Here is a 15946-nt window from a genome sequence, read left to right as displayed (position 1 = left end):
CGTTGTTAGCCGTCATTACCTTTGTAATCTCTGAAAGGTGCGGGGATACTACTAACAGTTTGTGTGAAGAGACCAAAGGCATGGTTTTAAGTTACCCCTCAAGAGTCACCTGTCAGTGGTTTTGTCTCACAGAAGAATAGAAGTGCATCCTTCTTTAATTGAAAGTAGATACCACTGGGCAAGAAGGAAAGAGAAACGGAGAGAACAGGAGAGATGAGGAGAGCTTAAGTGAAATGATGGGGGGAGAGGCAAAAAAAAAATGGGGGCAGACAGAGCTAAAATAAACAATTCCCGGGATGCTGCAGGCCAAAAGCAAATGGCCCTAGGGCTTCATGGCCTCTGAGGGCCGTGGCAGAAGCCAGTCACACACATCACATAGCATTACTCGGGATGGGGTTACAAGAAAATGTCAGCCGACGCATAAGGAGGAACCATCGGCCCATAGGATAATTTGATTGCCTGAGGGAGGTGCAATCTTGCATTCCCACGATTCCTCTCTTTCCACCCACACCCTCTTTTCATTGTATTTTTTTGAATCTTAGTGTTATGTTTTAGTGAATGTTTTCAATTCCCTTGTTTGCCCTGGTAGCCACATAAATTTACAAAAGTCCCGTTTTATTGTAAATAGAGGCTACTTCAGGGCTTTTGCAGTGAAGCCTTTTCTATCCTCGTGGAAAATTTATGGACCGCTGGTTTGCAGTGTGGTGAAATATTCTCCCCCACTTGTCTTCACAGACCCTATCGGGGTTGGGTGGGTGGGGAGCTACATGTTGCGTCTCTGGTCACGGAACAATTCCCGTCCCTTCCAGTCTCGCTCCCGCAGCAGGCACGCGGTCAAGACACTGATGTTGAAATGTGAAATGACTCATTGCATATTGTATATCTAAAGCAGATGTTTATGGTTTACCGTCATCTGTTTTGCATAGTCTCTATCATGCAAATGTTCTTCTACCTTTGTTGCTGTATGGCTCTTCGAGCACAGAGTTGTTGCGTGTGCTGGTGCATGGACGTGCAGCTGCACATATGCGCGTGCATTAGATAAAGACGGAGAGAAGGATGGAAAGAGGAAAAGAAAGAGACAGCGAGAGAGTTCAGCGCAGATATCTGAGTGCGTCTGACAGAGAGGACAGCCCTGGAGGCAGGTCCCAGCCCTTCAGCACTGAAAATGACACATGACTGCTTTGACTTTTGTCATCCCCTGTCTCCCTACGCCCCCGAACCCAAGCCTCCAACAAACACTGAGGCTAGCGTAGATACACACACTCAAAGACACACAGTCACACACTGTATACTGCTTAGATTACATTATCTTTATCCCCGGGACATGAGCCCTCCTTGTTGGATGACATTTGGGCTTGTGCAGCACTAAGGTTACCTTTCTTTGCCCCTGAGTTAAAGATGCCTGTCTGCAGCATGCATTTGAAATGAAGGACGGGAAAAAAATCAGATGAGAAAGATTTCCAAAAGCACTTTGATCAGAGGCATCAACAGTCACGCACAAACTTGTTAAGCAGTATGTAAATTTGGGCTGATACTGAATAAAGTTGCCAGAATGGCATGAATCCATTGTGCTGCGATGATCAAAATAAAAGAGGGCTTCATACGCTTGAGGGCAAGAAAGTCACAGACATGAAGGTTTTTTTCCTTCCTCTTTTTTTCTACAAAGGGGCTGATGGGATGCAGAGAGGAGAGAAGAAGGGGAGGGAAATGAAAGATAGGGGAAAGCCTGGAAGGATCTCAATCTAAATTAGCCGAGTAGAAGGAAGACTGTGCTGAGTGAGACATATAATTAAAACGAAAGTGATGAAAACATCAGCACTCATTCAGTCACCCAACAGATGAATTTCTGAAATTGCTAGTAGGATGATCTGAAGATGGTTAAGAGCTAAAGGTAAATCACACCTTCGGTGAAAACACTCTAATCTCCCGTTTACTCCTTACTGGACTTTCTTTTAGCATCTTTCCTTCTGCCTTCCTCTCTCCTTGTCTCTTTCTGCCTCCCTCGTTCCCTTTTTCTCTCCAACTGACACTCTGAGATGAATAGACGCTGTCACCGAGACTCTTGTAGCCTGTCACTTTTTAAACAAACAGTTACCAAAAGGATCACTTTCACAGGAAAACTCCCAGTCTGAGATGAGGTTATCGGCTTTAGGTTCTTGGCTTCTGCCTGTATGGGAACACCCACCCTGTGATTGAAGGAATATGACCTCACGCAGGGACCGGTTTCATGCCTCATCATACCATAGGCTGCTCTTCATACAAAGTGACTAATTAAATTCACGAGACGGTTTTAGTACCAGCGATAGTGCTGTCCTGCATTATGTTCTTTATGCTTTATTTATTCTGGCAGCCTCTATCTGTAAACAAGTATCTCTGGCAGTCAGAGAGGAAGCATTTGTACTGCAAACCCTTTCCCTCCCTCTAGTATAGTGCACCTCCAGTAAATAAGTCCTCCAGACAAGAAATGTCCCTGCACTAAAAAGGCCCTCAAAAAACAAGTCTGACTTTTGTGAGGAAAAAAAATAAAAAATCAGCCCCCTCAGGTGTGTTCCCTCTCACTCCTCCTCTCTGCACCTGCACTGAGTCTCTCAATGCCTCTGTGTGTCTCTCCACACAATGGAGACAGTGCATAGCCTCTGGCACCTCTCTCCAGCTGAGAGCCACCTCTCTCCAGAGGACAGGAGAGGAAAACTGCCAGCACTAACAACTGATCCCGGCAGATAAAGGAGCAGATAAGCGAGGAGAGAGTGCCTTGGACAATACTTGCCTCGCCCTCGTCATCAGCACTGCTTCCCTTAGTTCTGAGAGCAGAACTCTTAGGGCAAAATGCTGATAATGAGAACACCGACAACACCAATCATTCTGCAGCCGCATACATTTTCTTTCTAATTCAAAATACATATTAGTTTGCCCACAATGTGCTTTTGCTTTGCACATATGTTTTATGCAGAGAACAGCATTCGAAACCTCCAACCCCCCGCCGACGTTGATTCGATTTGTGAGCTAAACTGTATCCATCACCATCAATTGCATCAGGTCAGATACAAACACTGGGTTGTTTAGGCCTTTGTTAATGCGCTGTAATGTAGTAGTGCCAGGCCAGATGACCCAGCACCAGATCAGTGTAGCACTCACGCTCCTGGGGGCAGCTGACTGGAACAGCAGTTAGGCGAGACAGCCATCACAGGTCGCCCAGGCCACAGCTGGGGAAGCCCTGGGCCAAAGTGTTGATCTGAAATGATTAAGTGTACATCCAGCTACACAAAGGAGAATAATGCATTGAAATAGCGTTACACCTAAAGACGTGCAAGCCCCTTCCTCTTATTTCGTACACTCATCCATTTTCAGTGTGTGTATGTGTGGTCTATAAGAGCCAAACTCCTTGTATTTGTCCTGAGAAAGACCTTGATAAGAATGGGGTCTGAGTGAGAGTGCTTATTTTATTCTCTTCCCTGCTGCTGCAGGCTATGGCTGTATTAATGCAATGGCAGGGATCTTTGAAGTTGTGACTTTATGAGACAAAAGCTAATTTCCTTTCCTTTGTTCATTATCGAGAGAGACTTCCAGCCGGGCGGAAAGCATGCTGTGCTAATTATTCCATTCATGAGTCGTCTCTAAAGTATGTAATGGATTTCACTGGGCTTTTCACAGGTAAGCAGGGTGATGTGGCAAACACACATCTGTCAACATGCTTGTTTCGAGTGATTAAAACTGTTAATTTTGTTTTCTTTTTAAAATCCTCACAGCATAAAGATAAGCAAATCTTCAAATACAGCACTTATTGCACTTAAATGACTTAGAAGCAGAATAGACCTGTAGGTCTGGGTTTCCAGGTTGCAAGTTGGTTGTAAGTGAACTTTTAAAACAGAGCTGACGCATTGCCACATTTTCCCGTAACGTCCCCACAAACATATTCTCCGCAGACTTATACAGCCAAAACCACTTTGCAACTCATTAAGATTTGAACCCAATTTCACAAATGAGTTTCAGAGTTTGTATGGGGCCAAGTTAGACATGTGACATAATGGGATTTCCATCTTTCCCTGAAACACAACTTGGCAGAGCATGAAGGAAAAACGGTTCATTTCACATTCCATCTTTGCCGGCGTACCAGGATGCCACCCACAACACCTGAGCACTCCCAATCAGAAAGATGTGTGCGCCTTGTCACTGATGTGCGGCATGTATCCTGCCACCCAGAGTCAGATCAGACAGCAATAAAAAAAAGAGGTGCAGAAAGGTGATACAAGTGAAGCCATATACCTCCTCCTCCGCTGCTGCTGTTGCTGCTGGCCTGACACCCTTCCTCTTCCTCCTCTTCTCTTCCCCCGTTTTGTTTGTGCTCATTTCATTCCGTGTGCAGCCTCCTGGCAGGCAGGTCAAGGTTTACCCTCGCACCACACACCATTTCCCTCACATGGCGCCTGAGGGAGGAACACTAGGGGCCCGAGGCAAGGGCAAGCCAAACAGCTCGCACAACATTGCCGCCATCACCACCTCTAACCATACGGATAGGAGGACAGAAATACTGAGCTCAGAATCGCCTCATTGGATCTTCTGTCTTTCTTTTTCCCCCTACTTATTCCTTCTATTCTTCACTTCTTCGTCGCCCTTTATCTTATTGTACATTATTGATTTCTGTCAGTAGTAAGGTATATGTCTATTAACCGACAGATTTAATAGAGCGAAAATAGAAAGCTACTCATTTGTTCCCCCCGTAGTGTTAGTGTTCATTTTGAGAGTCTGATACTAACCGTGGCTAGAAGCTAGTGCTGGATTTTTAGCTGTAAATGGAAAACGCCTGTGGGCTTTTCATTTTCTGGGCCCAGACGTTCCCTTCATGGTGTCGGAGCCCTTGTGTTCACAGAGTTCATGTTTTGCTGCGGGGCTTTTTTTTTTTTTTTGCTTTCTTTTTTTATTTTTTATTTTGTTTTATCTCATAGCTTAGACTAGCAGGGTTTTAACTCCCAGAGGACTCCTGCGTAGCAACAGCAGAGATCAACAAAGTAAGTTTGTTTATGTTGGCTGTGTCCGCATGTTGTCGACTTATACATTTCTCAGTCTCCATTTCCTGCCTCTCCTTGCCCCAGGGGAAAGGAGCCCTCTAATTGGATCTTGTTCTAATTGAGCCTAATACTGGAGCTAACCGGAGTTGGGCCCTGTGGCTAATGAGGAGCTGAATCAAAACTAAGCACTAAAACTTTGACTGTGTGTGTGTGTGTGTGTGTGTGTCTATGCCTGCAGTTTTTTTTTGTCCTACAGTCTATCACGAAAGCACTGTTACTCATTTCACTTCAACAGGAGCTCTGTTTTAAATTCTTTGCGTCACGACTGTGTTTTTAGACAAGGAGCAGTTGTTAGTGTGTGCCATATACGGCGCAATAATAGTTTGCTTTTTTTTTGCTTTTTTTTTTTTTTACCTTGTCACGCAAATAGAACAGCACTGAATTGAACCCACAATTGTTCAAGCTAGGTGGCACATTGAGGTTGCCCCCTACAGGCAAAGACAGGTATAAAATGAAACCATCTGCAGACAATAAATTTTACAACTGTTCCCTTTTTTTCTTTAAAAACAACCCCTCTCCCCAAAAAAACAAACAAACAAACAAAAAAAAACAACCAACCTATAGATGCAATTATATTTTCATACATGGTGGGTACATTTCAATGAAAATAAATCTGTCAAATCTTAGTGTTTGTATTCTTTTTCAATTTGGCCACACAGGTGGGCCTAAATGCACAGATGTATACTCACAAATAAATGATTCATTGCTTGCTGCCTCACTCACAGGTGGCATTATTGTCAAAATTGCAAATGGAAGTAATTTTTTTTGCCTGTAGGCTTTTTTTATGAATACTTTTTGATATGTCACAATAGAGGAAGAACAGCTTTAAATAATTAATGACAGTTGAACTCCATTTAGCTGCTTCACCTTCCTGGTATTACGCTTGTGGCTCACTGTTAGTGCTGTGCCATACTGCAAATTTTGGTCCGATCTTATATCTAGTAAATACGGGGCCAGCATTGCCGAGACTCTTAACCTATATATTCAATTTATGTAGGGGAGAGCAGTATGGCATGATTTGTGAGATAAATTATCATGAATTTGCAAATTCTGACCACATTTTAATGACCACTACATCACCACAATATTTAGTTACACAACAAAACACACATTTCACCTTTTCATTGATTTTAAAAACAGTTGGGGTTTTTTGGACCGCTGGGATGTAAATGTGTAAATGTCTCCTAAGCGCTTTGGGTCAACTACTCTTGTTTAAACGTGCTGTATAATATAGATGTGACAGTCAACACAAAAAGGCCCAGACATTTTTCATAGTGCATGTTTGAGGTATATTTCTTTTCATTTCCGAAACATATTTTATATAACACAATTCAGTGGGATACTTACTGAACTTACGGGATAGAAATAAAGTATCGATCCTATTGCACTAGTGTCGATCTGATACCAATACCAAAATAATTTCCCCCAGGGATCAATAAAGTATTCTGATTCTGATTCTGAATACCAATTGGTATCGATACTATTGATATTTAGATCTATCCGCCCACCTCTACTCACTGTATTGGCTTACCTGGACATGAAACAAAGCAGCGCCATAGTTTGTAATAATCACTGTGTAATCAAGTCAAAATGTCTGCTGGGAAAACAGCTTATTCCACAAATCTCCTGCTCTTGTAGATTTAAAGTTTAAAGTCTTCATGATGAGGCAGAGGTTGGGCCCTACAAGCCTAAAACTGTTGTCATTGCACTCATGTAGATTTCTGCTCCTCTGCATCAGTGCCACTCTGCAGAGTGTGTGGTTGTGCTTTGACATAACACAGACATCAGACACCGTTTCCTTGATGAAAAGCAATTTTCAAAGGACTGATTTTTAAACTCATTCTCCTTTTCCTCTGTCACGCCAAGTGTCAATCCACGGAAAATAAAAGGAAACCAATAATGAAGCCAAGCATGTGATGCAGCTTCAACAGTTGCGTAGGCAACACAGAAATGGAAATGAATGATGCCATGTTTGGAGCTAGAAGGCTAGAATAGAAATGACTTCCTCTCTTGCCTTTATACAGTGTATGTATATATCTACCAATCCTCTTCCTTCTTTATGTAAAAAAGAACACGTGTTCATACACTCAGTGTAAGTATAGCACACAGCCATCATACATTTGTGTCTACACTTCAGTGTACCGAATATGTGTTATTTACATTGTTCCTCTGCCAGGTACCAGAGAGCTGAGGCAGAGGTAACTGTTACCATCTGTTATTCAAAAAGTGCCAATTGAAATTTTTATGAAACTCGTGGAGACAATCCATCATTTTGGTTCAGATGCTGATCCCTTTCATTTAAAATGACAAAATAACAAAACAGTGTCCTTTAATTAAATTTTTAATTTGTAGTCTTTAATTTGTACATTTCAAATCTGAATTCCAGAGGACCGTTCTAGTGGATCCCTGCCTTTAAAATGCAGAAATGTATTAACCCGTCAACAGATTTCATATGAGTGTTATTTTATTTTGTTATTATTATTTACTTGTTGTTCACAGCCAGATTGCGCAGGTGTTTTCTTTGTTTGACACACTTTTCTGCAAAAAATTAATACATGATCTAAATTATTTTTAATAGTGAGAAACGCATATCACAACAAAAGTAGAACTATATTAGACTTCAATTAGTATTCAATTTCTGGTACAGCATAAGTCATTTTTAGCCTGTGCAAAATCTTCTGAATTTGGCACTTGCAAGCAGCCTAATCACATGTGGCTCAACTTAAATCTTATTTTCTAATGAGGAAGCTGCTTAGCTGTCTTCTGAGTGCAAGTCCATTTTACGCCTTCTTTGCATGGATCTTGAAGGTTATTTTAAGAAGTATTAGCTGGCAAAATAGGTTACCTCTAGGTGTTGCTGCAATGACGCTAACTGTTAGCCAATTGGTACCAGAAATAAACGAGTGTAAGGTGTTTATGCACTTCCAGCATAAAGTTCGGCTTCCTTTTTATTTTACTTGGCAACAAATCCCTGCTTTAAAGGTTTGACTTGTAAACGATAATGGGTACCGCCTTAACAGAGCTTTGCCTTTAATCCGTTCATTCACCTAAATACATAAGAAAAGTATGTTTAGGATCTGGCTTTGTTCATCCATGATCTTCAGATTGTGATGTCTTTCTAAGCTGTTGCAGTAGTTGGAGGCCTGTGGGACAGAAACCAATGCTGCACACTGTTTTCCCTACCACCAGAGGGGGGTTGGGTGGAGACACTCCAGGTATAGGCTGGATTGAACCCTCCCTTAGGCACTCTGCCATGTCTTGAGAAAGAGGAGGGCAGAGTAAATAATTCCAGAGCAAATATAGCCTCCCAAACTTTGCCTCAAGGACATAGCCCAAAGGCCAATCGGAAGATTGGAAAGAGATGAGAGAAAAAAAACTTAGGTGGGGCTTTTATGTTCCTCTTATGAAACCCAGCTGAATGAAAGAGTTTTGGGAACACAAAGATACATTTGGGCAAACGCTTTCTTTTCCGGGTAATAACACTCGGACATGTGTAGACTTGAGAGCATATGTGTGTTTCATGTGCTCATACTCATTCAAAAGTGGCACTGCATTGCCTGAGTAGCCCTCCAGCTCTTGTCTTGTTTGTTGACTGTATTAAACAAATGGTCAGAAAGCCCATTACTCACAGGGTGGATGAATGGAAACTGTGTGTATATGTGTTTGTTCTTGTGTACACGCGGTCCCGCCCTAGCCCTGCAGGTTTCTCTGGGGTTTCTTGTCACCCCGTGTCTTGGAGGTGAGAGGGCGGGTGATAATTGAACACTCTCTGGCACTTTTAACAAATGTATTGAAAGGGGGAATCGAAAAACCTGTTAATGAGATTTGCCTCCTCGGGCAGCGCTCAGGGTTATTATTCTTATAATTTTCCTAATCTAATGAGTTACTCAAAGTTTATTTTCAAATGTATCTCTCCCACTCAGCCTATAGGGATCCTGTTTTATTAGCCTCCGTTCCATGGCAGCACACAAACTTTATTAATAAATCAGTTTACAGTGCTTTGCAGGAGGCCCAGATTGAGACGTGAGCTTTTCAAACCAAACAAATTGTAAGACAAGGGGATCACAGAGCACGGATTGAATGATTGAACAACACTGGCCACATACCAAGGTGAGCATCTTTGTACTTGGGGTTTGTTTACCTCATAAGATGGCTCCTGGCTTAGGGAATGGACCATGAAAATGGCTGCTCTCTTGTGCCTGCAGCGCTCTATAGATTGGAGTTTTTCATGTGGCAGTTAGGCTGCTGGGATATACACCCCAGGGGATGTGCACTCATTAAGGACGGTAGCTCGGGGCTCACTTATACACCGCTTCCTGTGGCCAGTGACCTCCTTTTCACCCGTGGGCTCGCAGCTACATCACAGCTCTGCTTCTTGGTCTCCCTGTCACTCCCAACAACGCCCTGGGGTTGTCACATGCCTTGACTGACTCCTGACCTGAGTGGCCTCTTGCAACCCCTCTCCTCCTCTCAACGAGTCAGTTAGAATGATCGCAAACAACATAAGGGTCACATGTGCCCCCCCAAAATGGCGGTAATGTCCTTGGGCTTTCGGAGGAAGAATTTTCCAAGTTGACAGTGTCAAAACATCATGTCAGAAATGGCCAACTTTATGTGTCATCTTAAAGCAGTAGAGCTGCAATATTATTCAAGTGGAAAGAGTTTGAGCGCTACAGTAAAACTAAGCAAGTAATTCATCATTTATACTGATGGCAGTCACTGAGAGCAAATTTGTGATTGAAAGCACCTGTCTTGTCGGACCTTTACCTTGAGTTCAAGCAAATACCGAGCTGTGCTGCTTGAGTGGATACAAGTGCGATAATAGCATTGCTTCATCAATGCCCTCCCTGAGCCATTTCTGCAGCCATTTCCTTCATGCTGTGGTTTATTTTAGCCGTGATACACACTAGGTTGTGTTAAGCACCTGAAGGTGATCTGAGATCCTGACTAGGGTAGTTAATCACTGATCAGAAAAAAAGAAAAAAAAACATTACTGTGAACTTAGGGCAATATAGCACTGCGCCTGAAGTGTGCAGACAAATATCAATAAAAGTGCCCTTGATCTTTCTTTCTGTTTTTTTAATTGAATGCTAAAAGCCTGATGCTCCCTGTCGCTTCCATACTCGAGTGGGTACTCTTACACCCAAATACCTTTTTACCCTAGCTTAGCTGATTCAGTCCTAACCCTATGTTTTGGAGAAATACAAGTTGAAATGTTCATTCTACGCATGTAGAGAATCTTCTAGTGTGGGCTTTAGGGTTAGGTCATTGCTTATGATGACTTGATCTCTTGAGGGTTAAATCGCCCTTACTGTCTATTTAAAAAATGCTCTCACAAACACCCTATTTGTAATATGACTGTCACGATTTTAGGAGGTAAGCTTTGGGGCGGCCCAGCTTAGCTGATTGGTGGATTGAGATATCAGATGAGTTCTCATCAGCACCACCCATACTTATACCTGCAGGCAAAACAATTTTGTCCTCCACTAGTAAGCAATTAGATTATATTCAAGCACACATACACACACACACACAAAGCCTCCACAAACAGCATTCCCCCTATGTAGCATTCTCCCTTCCTCAGTATGACACTTGCTTCCTCCATATGTGTGAGTTTGTGTTAGCATGAGGATGCGAGGAGACACACACACACACACACACACACACACACACACACACACACACACACACACACACATAGATACAGACACACACCCTGTAGGTATAAGGTTCCAGTTGGTATATCTCTGTCTCTAAGCTCCAGTTTGATGCCCTAGTCTCATGGTATCCAACCCCCACTCTTTCTGCATCCCCTCAGGCTTCTGTGTGTGTGTGTGTGCGTAAGATGGCTACTGAACCAAGAGGGCATTGTTTCTCTCCAGCGGGGTTTCATAATTGAACATTCACATTTATGCACACATTCAAATAGATACTAAAAGTAGAAGTGAAGCACGTAGCCCCGTTCCGCACTGGAATTATCTGTGGCGAAACTGAAAGTCGAGATTAAACTCGAGATTATTATTGTGAGGCATTGTGCATGACTCCTGCAAGCTGCAAACGTTTTGGTGGATGAGCATGCAGCAGATGATTGCACATGCACATTGGAAGCTTTCCACAGGAGGTGCAAACTCCAGTCAGCCTGCATCAGGTTGTGTGTTTCTTAGGCACATGTGCGAGCGAAGCAGGGAAGTGAAAAGACAGCGGGCAGCAGGGACAAACCCGTCAGCCACTCAGATCACATCAGGTCTGTCGGGACACATTGGAGCACAGCAAGCCTGATGGGATATGCCCCCCAGGGGTGCGAAGCAGTCCAGATGACATACAGACACAGGGGCAGGAAAAGAAGGAAGGAAGAATAGAGGATGGCACATCTTGCCTCCGATACGCAATATGTTTTAATAACATGCATGCAATTATGAATGGTAGCCCTGTCTACATTGTGCGCTAACTATACAGTATTGCTATGCAGTTATTGCTGTACTTTTACGTGTTAAATTCCTACCCCCACCACACTCATACTAAAATGCATAATCGCCGATATTGACAGAAACATGCAGCCTGGATCTCACACCAGATAAACTACATCTAAAACAACACGGCAGATATGCTAATGTGAAACGTGAAGGCATGATGTTTATGAGTTGCACACAATGCATATGTTTCTGCGTGTGGGTAAATGCACAGACACGCTTGGATACATATGTCCGCAGGGGCAAAGTGGGAAATAGACACTTCTCTTCATGCCTGTTCTTTAATTGGGGCATTTATTGTTTTGTGGTGGTGTTTACTTCATTAAATTAAGGCACATTTAAGAAATGCAGCATGTTTCAAGGTTTATATAAGCAAAATTATGCTTTCAGCCATTAAGTTGCAAATTAACATATCTTTATGACTGTGGGATATGCCAGTTGAGGATGCTTTTACATTTCCACACTAATCAACTTGACTTTAACATGTTGGATTTCAGTTTGATTTGCTTTCATCACATATATTGTTTCCCCCCTCGGCTGTGTGTGTGTCTGCACGTGTATTTAAGTGGAACTGTTTCAGCGTGTGATTGCAGCCGAGTGTGTAAACTTGTGTGCTTCTGTTAGTTAGTCCATGGCACCTTCATGTCAGCGCAACGGTTTCTTTCTTAAGAAATCAAAATATGCACGTGTGTGTCAGTGTGTGTGTATGTGTGTGTGAGAGAAAAGGGGGGTGTTACAAGGACAAAATGAACTAATGTTGAATATTCCGTATTGGTTTTACTGTAATTCTTTTCTAATTCTTAGTTTATTCAATTTCATCTCCTTGAGGCTGGTAGGTATGGAAATGAGGTCTGTTCTTCTTCTTCTTCTTCTTTTTTTTGCCTGTGTAAATTGCAGCTATCACCTCAAGCCTTTTGAACAAGATTACCCAGATGGCCTTGCGTGGTGTGCCTGAAGTTTTATTTTCCTTCTTTGCCTGCTTTTCCTTCTTGGCTTCAGGGAAAAGGAGAGGGAGCTGGGAAGCCTCCTGAAGGCTCTGGGTGAGGCCAGGAGGCAGCAGCTGTGGCAAAGAGAGATCTGGGGGAAGAAGAAGAGGAGAGAGTGAGTTGGGGAGGGAGCGCTTGGGGGTGGATGAGGCTGGTGCAGGGGGGGGGGGGGGTGGGGTGTTGTGTTGTAGTGTGTGAATGGATGAGGCCACAAAAAATCTAAAGCTGGGAACACCAGCCATTATAAACACAACTCTCTACCTGGCTTGGCTGTCAGCGTGACTGGAATAACCCTTGGAGAACTCAGAGATGGGCTGAGGTTTGTAGGTATGCTCTGAGTGGGGACAGGAAGAACTTGGGTTAGGGGTGGAGGGCCGCGTACATGAACATGTGTTTGGAGAAAGGTGTTGTTTACAGATACAGTGAAGTGTGTCGCAGTGTAAACACGGCATTACCACATCACCAGGCACTTAAGCAATGCTTATAATTTAAACAGCTCGAATTGCACCTTTGAAAGCTGGGGTTTGGTGAAAAGCATGATAAATGGCTACCTCCTGCCCAGGTGATCATTGTTGTGAGAGTTGTGAGATTTGTCATTGGGTTTCCACTCACCGTGCCCCGGACATAATCTGCTGCTGGTTTTCTGCCCAGAGGAAGAATATGATTTTAATACATTAAGGTGGCGCAGAGATAGAGAATTATGCAGAGCTAAAGTCTTCACCTGTTTATTATTCCAACAGGCAACAGCCTCCATCCGCACTAATCTCCAAAAGAACACACCCAACTCCCAGATTGCTGATCTTGGCTTGGAGGCAACAGTGAAAAGAGATTCTCACCTGAGATAAGATGAGGAGGAGAGGAGGAGCTGCATATATCACTTAAAATATACTTTGAAAAAAAAAAACCCCACAATATTGGAGGAAGAGCTGATGGGAGACAGTACAGTGATGTTCCACTTCTTCCTCTAGGTGACATCTACCCACCAGACATTTCTTTTATTAGCACACACACTTCCACAGGGATGTTTGTGAGAAATTTTGATATAGTCGTCCATTGCGATACGCAGCAAAGCAAATATCTTGGCATGTAAGCCTTTTCAGTCAGCTTTTGCCTCATATTGAAGTGTGCTGTTGGATCAACATCCCTGTGTTATTTCAGCAACAGCTCTTTTTTTTTCGTTCAGATGCTGTTGCCAAAGAGTCAATAGTGGGCTATCACTGCTTATTTTCACTCCCTCGATTTGTTTGTTTTGTTAAGGTTTTGCACTCCATCATAATGAATCACCATTTTTTTTCATCTTGTTCTTATTTATTCTCATGGCTGGAGGTAGAATGTGGTGGTTGATGAGGGGCTGAAATGAACTGAGCCTTAGCCTTAGCCTGGGGGCTGGCGCATATCTTAGCATAAGTGATGGCCAACCGGAGGGCTAGAGCCTGGCTGAGAGCGCCCTCAGGATAGCAACTCTGACAGATCATGTATTTATAGGTCTGTTGAAAGACCTCTATTGTGTCCCACATAGCCTCAGAGCATATCTGTCCTCTGTATTATAATAAAGCCGCTGGCCTTACCACTATGATGGATGGGTGGCCCTCGAATGGCAAGCTCCAGTATCATTAGAGCACTCCGAACATGCAGGTCTACCCATGTGAAAGACTGGTGCAGGGAGGTGTGCTCCTTGTGAACAGTACAGTTACAGTATAGTTGAGACCTTTTGATCAAGGCTAGCTTTTTCATATTAACTCTCAACCAATGAAAGGAGGGTAAGAGGGGGGAAATAAGAAAAGCTGTGATGGGGTAACTTTGCTAGTGTTTTTGCCAAAAAGTCGATTTTGCAGTTCTCAGCACAGGTTAAAATATGTCATCTTTAATCATGTAGCTCCACTGATCAGATTTCCGTGCTGCTGAGCATTCCATCAGACCTCCACTGAGACACTAGGCATGGCAATGAAACTGGACACAGCCTATATATGAAGCTTTTCTTTTTTAGGAGGAATAAGTTTAAAAAATAGAAAAGAATAACACAACTTGCTTGAATGTGCTTTGCAGCCCACAAGAAAAAAAAAACAGCTTGACTTTTCTCCGCCTTGAGCCTCACAAGCAGAGTGGTGTTTGAGCTGTTTCCCAATCTCATGTTCTTCTGTTACCTCTGGAGTAGAATATAAATGATTCCCTCTCAGTGTACAGTGTATGCCAAGGGGCCTGCAGCGACCGTAGTCCGGTCTAAAATTCTTCACTGCAAGCAAACCATAATTCAAGGCCTGACTGATAAATAAACAATACAAAGCACAGCATACTGTGAAGCACTACCTCAATGTCTCCACTTGGAGCACTGTCGCACATTATAGGGCAAACACCATAGGCTACATTGTAAAGGTGGGTCTACGGAATAATAACTACTGTTTTTGACAGTATTCTGTATATCATGGTGGAGGATGCATATGTACAACACTGCAAAACCGAAAGAAATGTACACACAGTAAGTTAAACCCTGCTACCTCTCAGCTCAAAGTACAGTCTCATAGAGCTTGTAGCCCAACGACTGACTGGACAGTTCCCTGTACATGAATAACTTGCAGGGACTGTTTCATTTACATAAGGATGAATCTTTGAAATTCAGCAAATAACTCCAGGTAAAATGCTATGTTCCATATACAATGAAAGTATCATGCTTGTGTGGATAGATACGAAGTTGCCTTATGCATGTTTGTGTGTGTGTGTGTGTGTGTGTGTGTGTGTGTGTGTGTGTGTGTGTGTGTGTGTGTGTGTGTGTGTGTGTGTGTGTGTGTTTCCCTTTCATTTTGTGTAAACAAGTATCCTGCAACAAAAGTAAGAGATTCTCTATAGAATTCATCATGCCTTAAACAGTTTTATATCCAAAACACACCCCAACACACTGTCACTCCCAAATCCCACACACAGGTCCTTGGTCATCAGCCTTTCTTTTCACATTTTAAGTTACACTGAGTACTCCTTTACCACCAGTTTTCAATACACAAAGTATTTCTCTTTATAAGTAAAAATAAAACACAGATTTAACTCTGTAAAGCCATATTTAAGAAATAGTTGTTTAGAGGGTTTTTTTAAAAGTATGGCTCTATGGTGTAAATTACTCTTAGTACATGTAGTGTTTCAAGCCCACGTTATCCTAACGACCCATTTGAAGTTTCACATAATTTCAGTTTTTATGAATGCATAAAACCTGCCAATTTTACACATTAATTTTCCTCACCGTATAAGCTAAAATGGTATGAGAAGCCTCAGCGTATTATGAGTTGGGAGTAAGAGCGGGCTTTAACGATGCATCCATAAAGATACCAAGCTACTCTTTCAGATATAAACACTTTTCAATTAATCTAAGACATTTAGCTTCAGCCATGAATGAGCACCAGGTTACTTTCTCCTAAAAACTAAGGAAGCAACCTGT

The sequence above is a fragment of the Astatotilapia calliptera genome, chromosome 18 (genome assembly GCF_900246225.1).
Source record: "Astatotilapia calliptera chromosome 18, fAstCal1.2, whole genome shotgun sequence".
NCBI classification, from domain to species: Eukaryota; Metazoa; Chordata; class Actinopteri; order Cichliformes; family Cichlidae; genus Astatotilapia; species Astatotilapia calliptera.
This window is presented reverse-complemented; position numbering follows the sequence as displayed.